Source organism: Pistacia vera, unplaced genomic scaffold (genome assembly GCF_008641045.1).
Source record: "Pistacia vera cultivar Batoury unplaced genomic scaffold, PisVer_v2 Contig505, whole genome shotgun sequence".
In the NCBI taxonomy this organism is placed as follows: Eukaryota; Viridiplantae; Streptophyta; class Magnoliopsida; order Sapindales; family Anacardiaceae; genus Pistacia; species Pistacia vera.
In genome coordinates this window covers 111,049-122,779 of record NW_022196341.1, presented here as the reverse complement: position 1 = coordinate 122,779, position 11,731 = coordinate 111,049, and the positions used below count along the sequence as shown (strand labels likewise).

The window sequence follows — 11,731 nt, the reverse complement described above, 5'->3', positions numbered from 1 at the left end:
TCAGGATCTTATTTGAAGATAATCAACCAACAATGGCCATGCCTACCCCCTTAAACAATAGGCTGTCCATGGCCATGGAAAGAACTGGCCAATGGTAATTTAACTACCAAATCCATTTGTCTTCTTTCTTCAAATTTATATTATTTATATGTGCAGAATTATAACTACAATTTCAATCTTTTTTACAGGGTTTGTTCCCAAAATTCCTACGGATGTTGTCGTTGCAGTTGGTGAGCCATTTCTCTCTTCACAAAGTAATCCACTTAGCTTTCAGTCGAATCATTTCTTTCTTTGTAAGCACTAACGCTAATATATTTGATAATGTATATGTCAGTTCATGCTGGTTGCCAAGAGCAATTTCTAAGGAAACTGATATTGGAATCGGAAGAAGCAGACTTGACAAAATCAATTATGGGAGATACCAGGAGGCCCGAGATCTTCGAGAAAGCTGCAAAGTTTTTGTTATGAGTGACACTTTGAGATAACTGACATCACGTTGCGGCCTCCGATGTGCGGCGGAGTATCTAGAAATGACAGACAAATATTGTGACAATAATCTGGTGGGTCGCACTGAGATTTCCTCATCAAGTGGCGTTGTCTAGTCTGTCAGGGCGGTGGTTTGTGCTTAAATCGTGCGAAGATCTTCTTCCCTTAGCTCAAGACCTTCAAATTGTTCAAAGATGTATTGATGTCACTGCTGTTAAGGTATAACATAAGTAGATTTGTCACTTTTAATAATATCAGTGTGACAAATTCAGAAACATAATTTGTGTTTACACATAATGAGTTGACTTATTAGATAAGTTTTTTATTAATTTTTTTACACTATATAGATTTATATTTGATATTATTGATGATCCCTTGACAAGAGAACATTTATCAACTACAGATTAAAAAATTAAGCATATATATATTATCTACTTTTAATGTCATTACGTTGACAAGATGGTGTAATATTCAGGGATCTTGAGTTTAATTCTCTTCTTGCTAATAAGGTTAAGAGTTTATCTGGTGTTTTAACTTTAAGGTTTTTAAAGATTAGTTGAAGTAGCACACAAACTGGTCCACATCATGTTTTAAAAAAAAATATATATATTAATATATATATATATATATATATATTATATATATTATATATATATATATATATATATATATATATAATATATAGGTGCAAATAAAATTTAAAAAAATATATATATTAACTTTTTTTTCGCATTAAATGTCGGAAATTGGCTATTTTAGTGGTGAAGATTTGGGTTTTTAAAAAAATTCAAACCAAATAAATTAAGTTAAAATCTTAAGTCTCTAAATATACAAATATTGTGATAATTAGTGCAAATTAGCTGTAAAACAAAGTATCTATTAAACTTTTTCGTGTTAATATTGTAAAATTTTGTTTTTAGTTTCTTTTAGTGTTAGTGTAGATTTGGACTTTAGAGAAATTAAAAAATAAATTCTTGTGTGATTAATTAATCGTATGTTAATATCATGTAATATTTCAGGCTTGTTATGAGGCAAACTTCCCTTGTAGATCACCGCCAAACTGGTGGACAGAGAGCTATCAATCTTAGACATTGAAATGTTTGCAAGAATCTTGACTGCCATGAAGAACCGAGGCGCCAAAGCCCTCACCCCTCCCAGTGCCATAATCACATACCAGAAGATCACTGAAAGATCTCGTCAGAGACCACTCTGGCAAATTGTTGATTCTATTGATTCTCAACTCAGAATCCAACAACGTGATCTTCTTCAATCCATTGTCTCCCTTATGCCTCCGAAAAGCCGCCTTTCCCATTAACTTCCTATGCTGCCTTCTCCGCTCCGCAATCTTCCTTAGACTTCTAACTCTTGCAAGACGAGCTCGAAAAAAGGATCTCATCAATACTGAACATGTGACTGTCGTGATCTTCTTGTTCTTTCTTTCACTACGATGGCGAGGGGATGTTTGTTTAGAAAGCGGGAGGCGGATCATAAGTGGTTCGTGGAGAAGGGAAGAGTATGGCGGTTTTCAGCGGTGGAGATTTCAGAGAAGCTTGTTCAACCGTGATGCATAGAGTGTCAAAGACTGTGGATGCATCTTGGGGAGATTGCAACGTATTCTGAACTCAGCATATCGAAATTAATGGGATTGCTAATCTTGTTCCCAAAGGTTCGCGTAAGGTTGAAGATGATCTTTATCGTGCCATTGATTCTATCTCAAGGTAGGCAATTTTCTAAATTAAACTGAATTCACTTAACTTATAAAAAATATAGATAAGAGTAACTGCTAGTTGATATGTTTAGGCGCATCCGAATCTTGATGGATAGAGCGAGAGAAGGTGTGCAGTTCAATGGATCCATTGAAACTTCATACGAAGCTCAATTCATGCATCACAGAACAAAAGATTGCCGGTACAGATTGTTTTGCATGCTTTGTATTATGATCAGCTGAAGCTAAGGAGTGGTACATGATCGAAGCACACCGGATGCTGCCGCAACAAGAAACCAATTGCAGGCAGACGTTTCACTGATAAAGAAAATGAAGCGTTGAGATCAGAGCTGATGAAGAGAAGCTTTACATAACGGACATAAGAAGAATCAGGGACAATTTTCAGCAATAATAGTTGGCAAAGAAACAAACATTTTCTCTTCAATGTCCAAGACTCTTGGGAAATTGAATCCTTCAACATGGCTCCAAGACACTTCAAATATTGAGGATAATGTTGGTGTGGATATTACAAAGCCTAGAAGAAAGGTTTCCATTTCTTAAGTGGTTTGTTTTTATTTTGTGTGATAATAGTTTATGTACTGTATATGTTAATCCTCTATAGACTTCTGGGGAGAGATTTATGTTGTTATATGATTTGTTTGGTTTATTGGTGGTGAATTTTGTTAATTTGAAACTAAATTATTGTACGAAAAATTAGTGAAAACTCTCGACAATTTACGAAATTGTTGAAAAAAATCCCCAAAAACATCTAAAACTCTTTATAGAATAATTCTCTAATAATATTTAAACAAACCCTAAATTAGAGGCAATTTTAGCTTTGAATTATCAGCGAATATTTTAACTTAGGGATTACTTAGAATTGATAAAATTAACCATAAAATAAAAACACTATAAATGGTAGGTTACAAATTCCAAGATATCGGCATAGAGTGTAAATGAAAAATACTTAGGCCATTGGTTATGCAAGTTTTCAGTTTTTATAGAATGGTTTACTCAAGCCCTATTGAAACTCTTTATAAACCCATTATTAATTAATTTAATAAAATAATTTACAAATCTCTCATAATTTTATTCTAATATTGTTCTATCTCTGATCCTTCGTTCACAATTTTTTTTTTTTTAATCTTAATCATGTTCACTTCGGATCTTGCAAGAGCTTTTGTTTTGTCTCCAAATCTCATAACTTCAAATTCCTCAATTCTACGAGTTAATTCAATAGTAAACAACAGGGTGAATAACGATCAAATTATGAATATAGAGAACCACAAAAATCTGTTTAAAAGGTTTTAAAATTTTGAAAATATATATATTAAGGATATGCAGTAGACTCATAGTAGTTAGTGGCCCAATTAGGAACGAAAATTCGATTTACTTATGGAGTTAAAGATTCGAAATTTGGTTTATTTATTGGATTTGATAAATATCAACAATTAGTTTGTTCAATACCAATCCTAAATAAATTGACTTTACCTGCACTGCCCCATCAGATCAGAAAAAAACTAATTTGGTTGATACATAACCTACCAATTTACATAGATCTAAAGAGTTCTTAAAACAAGTGATGAAGAGATTCACACCTAAACCAATTTCAATTTTAGGGGGAAAAAAAAAAAAAAAATTTGATAACTTGTTGATCCACGTTGCCAGATTTTCAGATTTCTGTAATTCCTGGCTTGGGGTTATATAGAGATACCCTATCTCCTCTATAACACTCTGGTAAAAATCTAATTACCAAAATAATAAAATAATAAATAAACAACACTTTGGTTTTCCACTTCGGTAACCAACAAATAGATTCGGCCCATTAAAATTCACTTTCAACTCTCCTTTTGGTTGCAAATTCTTAGTGTTCAACATTAAACATGTTGTGCGAGGATGTCAACCAACCAAAGCAAGTTGTAGTTCAATGTAACTTGTGACGACGACCAATTAAAATGAGCTGCCGTTAGATTGAAGCGATTGTGTACATTGTGAGTGAGCTGTTTGACAGTTATTTTCTGGATCATGGGTAGCCTTATCTATGAAGAAGCATTCCACTAAATCAAGGAGAAGATCATGACTACTCTTCCTTCAATTTTGGCCTATCAATCACAACAAGGATCATGGGATTGATTCCCTAAAATCAAGCCATTATCCTGAAATCTTTTCTGATAACCGTTATCACTCTTATTTATAAAATCCCCAAAGAAATCATTGTACAGGGTTAGCAAAATTAGAGAAGCTTGTTTGTAAGGAAAAAATTAATAAAGACAATGGACGTATGCTTGATTTAACATGCCAAACCACTTTAAAATTGTCTTTCGCTTTTGTTTTCTTATTTAAATCCATTTTGTTAGGATCCCACATCGGGATCTCACACACCACCATGTGTGGTACTAAGCCTAGGGTTTTCTCACCTATTGGGCCGGTCTTTGGGTTGCACTCTCCCTTGGCTTGAGTTATAACATTGGTACTTTTGTTGAGAGTTGAGCTGCGAAAATGGCTACCTATAGCTAGATTAAGGTGCAGTGTACTCTCCTTGGAGGAGGTGCTATATTAGTAACTGATGGTGAGTGAAGCCACCCAAGGGGGAAAGGGACTGTAGAGTCAGTGTCGATATAGTGAAAGCCGCCATAAACGTCGGCTTTTGAAGGGGGGTGCAATGTTAGGATCCCAAATTGGGATCTCACACCCACCAAGTGTGTACTTAAACCTAAGGGCTCTCCTACCTATCAGGCTGGTCTTTTGGGTTGGGCTCTCCTTTGGGCTTGAATTCTAACACATTTCTTGCTATCCTTAAAGATCACACTCACATTCTACTCAATCCCATAAAGTTGATTGAGTATCTTGCATTGTTACGAGTTTTCGTATCAACATTTTGGCGCTAGAAGAGGAGGGTCTTTCCTTACAACTCGTCACAACAACCACAAAAATAGTCATGACACATACCAAAGCATCCACAAGTGCAATCAGTACTAATTAGCCGACAACAATGAAAAGACCTCAGAATTTGAATCAAAGTCATATGATTCTTACTATAAATTGATATACACAGTAGGTATTTATAGATTTACAAGAAAATATAAGGAAATAAATATTAGTGAGCTAATCAATCTCAAAAATCCTATAGTTAATCCATAATAATAACAAGATCCTACTGCTAGCAAAGTAAATTGTCAACAACTACTCTAATCTATTATAGACAACAATCTTCTGACTTTGATATTTTCCAACACTCCCCCTCAAGCTCAAACTGGTTTGAAGATATCTTTCAAAGCCATTTCCTAATTAAAATTTCAATTGCTTCTTTGACAATCCCTTTATAAGTATTATCCGCACCTTGTTCACTAGTAGAAGTAAGTCATGCAAATCTGTCTGCTCTCCACCTTTTCTTTTATAAAGTGTCTATCGACCTCAACATGATTCATTCTATCATAAGTATACTGGTTGTGGGCATAGAAATAGCAACCTTGTTGTCACAGTACACCTTCATATAGTTAATGGATTAAACATATTCAATCTTCTAGTTTCTCTTAATCCACAATACTTCACAAATTCCATGAGCATAGCCTTAATTCAGTCTCTGCACTACTTCTAGCTACCACATTTTGCTTCTTACTGCACCAAGTAACCAGTTTCCCCCAATGAAGTTCATATCCAGAGGTTTATTTTCTATCTGTTATGATCCCAGCCAGCCAGTTTGCATTAGATATATTCCACTTGAAGATGTCCATGGTTCTCAAACATAAACCTATACTTGGAGTTCCCTTTAAATATCTCAATCCTGTAAACAGCATTAAGTGCTCAGGTCTAGGAGAATGCATGATTGACTTACCAGATTGACTACAAAAGCTATATCAAGGCGTGTATGTGAGAGTATATCAATTTTCCAACCAGTCTTTGATATGGTCCTTATTGATACTTCTTCAGGCTTGGAGGTTGTAGCTTCACATTAGAATCTACAGGTGTCTCAACAGCTTTACACCCTAGTAAACCTGTTTCTCCAAGTTAGTCAAGCACTTATTTTTTGTGTAAACAAAGTTCCTGTAATGCCCAACATGGAGGTACATGATTTAATTATGTTTTATAGCCCTTAGTTAATTTTTATTAAAGTTATTTTAAGAGAATATGAAGAAAATGTCTTAAACTTGTATTAAGGTAAAATGGTCTTTTCACTCAAAATTAGTTGTGAAAAGGGGAGTGAAAAGAGGTAAATTTCATCAAGAATGCAATAAAAATGAGGGCATATATAATTGACTACGGGACAAGGATGGAATTTCAAAAAAAGTATAAGGGCAAAATGGGAGTGAGTTTATAAAATAAGATGAAAGGGTTTTGTAACCCTTATTTCCTTCATTCCACTGCCACACTACTCCCCCATTTTCTCTCAAATTTTCATTCAATCCTCCTAGGATTTTGAGAGCTTTTGAGTAATTTTTAATAGGGTTTTGATTCAGACTTCAAAAGGTAAGAATTCATGCTCTTTATCTATGATTTATTTGTGTAAAGTTGAGTTCTTAGTGAAGTTTTGCTTAGGGTTAGAAGAAGTTTGAATCCAACAAGATTAGAGAGCTTAGTAGAGAAGACTCAAGCATAGCGGAAAGTAAATTCCACTCAAAATCCAACTCAAATTAAAGTTTAAGAATTCAAGTGAGTAGAGATTTCTTTTAAGTATGCATATGTTATGGTTATTGAGAAATTGAGATGAGATTGATGATGAATTATGCTTGTTGTTGGATATATTTGAATATGAGAAGTGTATGTGATGGTTTGATGATGGGTTGAAATTGGAATAATTGGAGGAAATTTTGGGAGTGTGCTTGCCGTGTAGGTATGGTGATGCTACAAGAGAGATTTTCTCTCATTTTTGGATGGTTGAGAAACAAATTGAATGATAATTAAATTAGGGTTTGTTTATGCACAAGTAATGTTTGATGAAATGCCTAAGTGAGAACATGTTACCATGGTTGCCCTGTCATAGCCGTGACCTTCTGAGTAATTTTTTGGCATCTTACAGATTGAACTGGGTTGAGACCAAAACATAAACGTTGTAGCCCTGTCTCTAAGCTTTAAAAAAAGACCAAAATTGTAGCAATCTAATGTGTATAACCCAAGTTATGCCTTCTTGAGTGTGACCTGTGCAGAATAACTATCTTAATGCAACATTGCATTTGTGCATTCCATAAGTGCCTTAAGTAAGAAATTTTAAGCATGAGCCATCCTTATACATTAATTGTGCATTGAGAAGTAGCTTGAGAAAGAGTAGAAAACTTTGTGAATGAACTACTTTAAGAGTAGAGAGAATGAGAAAAACACAAAGAGCGGGTTGGTGCTTTATAAACTCCACCCGGCAGTCACGAAGAGTGGCTTGGTGCTTTGTGAACTCCACCCGGCCGTGCCTCCGGTAAGATAAGGTCGTGACTTACAATAGAAAATTAATAAAAGAGAGCTATGTGAAAGAGAAATAGAAAAAGAAAATAAATGAGACGAGAAGTGTGTAAGGAAAGAATTAAGAAAAAGAGTTACGGGGACAGACGAGTAGAGGATTTATTTACTGAGCATTATTTTTGTGCTCACCCCGTTGTTTTTCTTTGTGTTTACATGATCTAGGTGAGGACGCGGTCAGATTGGTGTCGGCAAGCGAGGAGCAATAGCTACACTGTCCACTGTTTTTGATAACTTTTTTTGTAAAATGTTTATATGTACAAAAAGAAAATTTTGGGTCTATCTACTTTTATTGATATAAATGTATTTTACTTTATGTATTTCTATGAGTATCCTAGTATAAATGAGTTATTACAGATCCCTTTCTTTGACTTGGCGAACTTCATACCCAGAAAATACTTCAAGATGCCCAGGTCTTTGATTTCAAATTCATTAGCAAGTGCCTCATTTAATCTCTCCAGTTCAATGTTATCATCCCCTATCAATATTATATCATTAACATAAACAATTAGAATAGCAACCTTTCCTTCATTTGAATGTTTATAGAACATAGTGTGATATGCTTGGCCTTGACAATAACCATGATTGTTCATGACATTTCTAAAGCATTCGAACTAGGCTCTGGGTGATTGTTTGAGGCCATATAGGGATTTTTTTTTTTTTAATCTACATACTTTGTTCTTGCCAAGTTTACCTTTGACCTAAAGTGGCAGCTCCATAAACACTTCTTCTACTAAGTCCCTATTTACGAGGGTATTCTTCACGTCCAACTGATGTGATGACCAATCATAGTGTATAGCCAAGGATAGTAAGACTTGTATTGAATTTATCTTGGCTACTGGTGCGAATGTCTCCTGGTAGTCTATTCCATGTGTTTGTGTAAACCCCTTAGCTACAAGCCTCGCCCTGTATCTTTCTATACTACCATCAGCTTTACATTTAATGGTAAACACCCATTTGCACCTCACAGTCCTTTTTCATTTTGGTAAGTCAGCAACCTTCCAAGTATCATTGTTACGAAGAGCGTTTATCTCCTCTAGAACTGCTAATTTCCAATCCAGATGATCAAAGGCTTCCTAAACATTTCTTGGAACAAACAGGTGAGAGATATTGGAGGTAAAAGCTTTATGGCTTTCTAAAAGTCTATGATAAGAAAGATATTTAGCAATAGGGTGTTTGGTACATGTTCTGACTCCTTTCCTAAGAGCTATAGGATCACTGAGATCTAAAGATTCATTAATAAGAATTGTAACAGAAGAAGAATTACCTGGATTTTCAGGATGATTAGTTGTTGGGGCGATTATTGATCATGCTCGAGAATTGTGAGTTAATCCTTACTATTTTGATGTAACCTACGTTTGGATTTTGGAATAAACAAGAAGCTCATAAGAAGGATCATCCCGTAGTATTCCTCTCCTTGCTTGTGGTACATCTATGCCTAGATCTAGAGAATTAAGATTTTCTTCTTTTTCATTACTTAAAACCCCCTTTTCTTTCTCATAAGAATTTTTTTTTTTTTTTTTTTTTTTTCAAAAACTTCAAAGATAGACATAGTTTGCTAAAACTGATCTTCATTGCTTTTCTCCCCCTGAAGATTATTTTGGTAAAAAACTTGATCTTCAATAAACACCACATCCATGATTATATGATGCTTCTTCGTTTTAGGATTAAAGCACTTATACCCTTCTTTATTTGGAGCATACCCAAGAAAAATACATTTTTTTGCTCTTGGATCAAGTTTACTTGTAAGGGAATTAGGAATGTGAACGAAAGTAGTGCACCCAAAAACCTTTAAAGGTAAATCTAAAATTAATCTATTTTCAGGAAACTGGTTTTTCAAAAATGACAGAGGAGTTTTATATTGCAAAACACAGGTAGGCATCCGATTAATCAAGTAACATGAAGTTAATACAACATCCCCCCTTAAACATTTTGGAACATGCATAGAAAATATTAAAGCTCTTCCAACCTCTAATAAGTGTGGATTTTTTCTTTCAACAATGTCATTTTGTTGTGGTGTACTACGATAAGTCATTTGATGTTGAATACCTTTTTCTTTCAAAAAAATTTCCAAATATATGTTAAAATATTTTGTATCATTATTAGTTCAAAATATACAAATTTTTGTTTGAAACTGATTTTCAATCATACTATAAAAGTATTTGAACAATTTTTCAACTTCAGATTTTTCACTCATCAAATAAACCCAACATAGATGAGTATGATCGTCTATAAAAGTCACAAACCATTTGAACAATTTTTAGGGACCCCAAACATCACTATGAATTAAATAAAAAGGCTTTGATGCACGATATGGTTTTGACTTATAAGAAATTCGGTGACTTTTAGATAAGTGACAAGTTTCACAATCAAATGAAGTACAATCCAAACTCTTAAATAAATCAAGAAATAAATGTTTTAAATAAGAAAAACTAGGATGTCCTCGTCTAAGGTGACAAACCATTATTTGTTCATGCACATGGATTGAACTGATACTACCACTCAAACCTTGAGCTTGTTTATTGTTAAAATTGTTATCATCAAAATAGTATAGGCCATCAATCATCCTAGCACTGCCAATCATCGTCCTTGACTTCTAGTCTTGAAATTCACAATGGGAATCAAAGAATGTGACATGACAATTAGAATATTGTGATAATCTACTCATAGATAAAAGATTACAAGAGAGTTTAGGAACATGAAGAACATATTTTAGTTTAATTGTTTCTGAAATTTTTGTTGAGCCTTTTTTAGCAAAGGATGAAAAGCTTATGTTGATGTATGCCCTAGAAACCAATCGTGTTGTCGGTTTCAAGACATTATATCTTGTAAATGTATTATGAATAAAAGAAAGTATTTTTATTTCACATGTTGATTTACTGCTTCATGTATATTATATTTAATATTACATGTGAAATGTCCGAATTACACGAATCTTTAAAAGATCAAATCATTGAAGCATTCCCTAACAAGTAATGTTAATTGGGTAATAACATTGCATAGTAGGCATGCTGAATGTCTTTATTCAATATCATGTGATGGTATTAGTGTGGGTAATTATAAGAGGCATGTAACTAAGGCATTAGCATGGATAAACGGTTAGTGAACTGTTTATCAAATATGACCGATTACAATGAATCACATGAGTGTGGTCAACGATACATTATAGGATCGTGCTAGTGTACCACTGATCCTTAGACCTGAGACATCATGGTTGGAATCAACATAGGATGCATATGGTTCATATGGTGTATAAGCACGAGACTAGTCATGTCTTGTGTAATAAGGCAGTTCGGTCATAAGTTATTCATGTGTGAGGACAAGTGATGGTCAAGATGGGATCCGTTAACTCAAAATAATCCAATCTCGAGTTCCTAGAAGAATGTCAATATACATTAGAAAAGGGAAATATTTGGCTAAAGTATAATGAATATCAGATGAAAAGTAGTTTCATGTTGACGAGTTTCATTGTATCGATTGACAATTCGATTAAAGATTAAGTTAAGGGTTTTGACATACCATGAACCATTCTTAATCAAGATTAGATGACAAAGGGATTTTACTACACAGTACATATGATCAAAAAATGTTCATTGGAGTTTATACTTCATTGTGGTTTAGGGGTTATGAAACATTGCTAGATGTTTATCACAATCAATGGGAGTTTCGATTATAAGGAATTATAACAAAACATATCGGAATTTGATATTGGGCCCACAGCTAGATCATAGTGAACCAAAATGGTCACACATAAAACCAAGCTCGAGGAGAGAGAGTAATACATATCATTAATCGGATTAATGATGTTCGGACGTAAACGGTTGCATCCGAATTAATGTATTGGTGAGAAACGATTATCTATGGATAGCTAGCACTAACCAATGGTAATAAGGATTTATTAAATATTATTATTGAATTGGATTCAATAATGGGGGAAAAAGTGCATTGGTTTTATTCTAAAGGGTTAGAATATTTAATGGAATTAAAATTTGGTCTAATTATGAATTAACCATAAAACCAAGGACTCAACATAAATGTTTATTCTCAAATCAATTTTAAATTGTTTGAGGCCTTCCCAAAACAATTTAAAATTGC

General features: G+C 33.9%; 1 pseudogene; it reads left to right on the top strand.

The window, feature by feature from the left end:
- The first annotated feature begins 334 nt into the window (after window positions 1-334).
- LOC116105823 lies at window positions 335-2,752 on the top strand (annotated as a pseudogene).
- The last annotated feature ends 8,979 nt before the right edge of the window (window positions 2,753-11,731 follow it).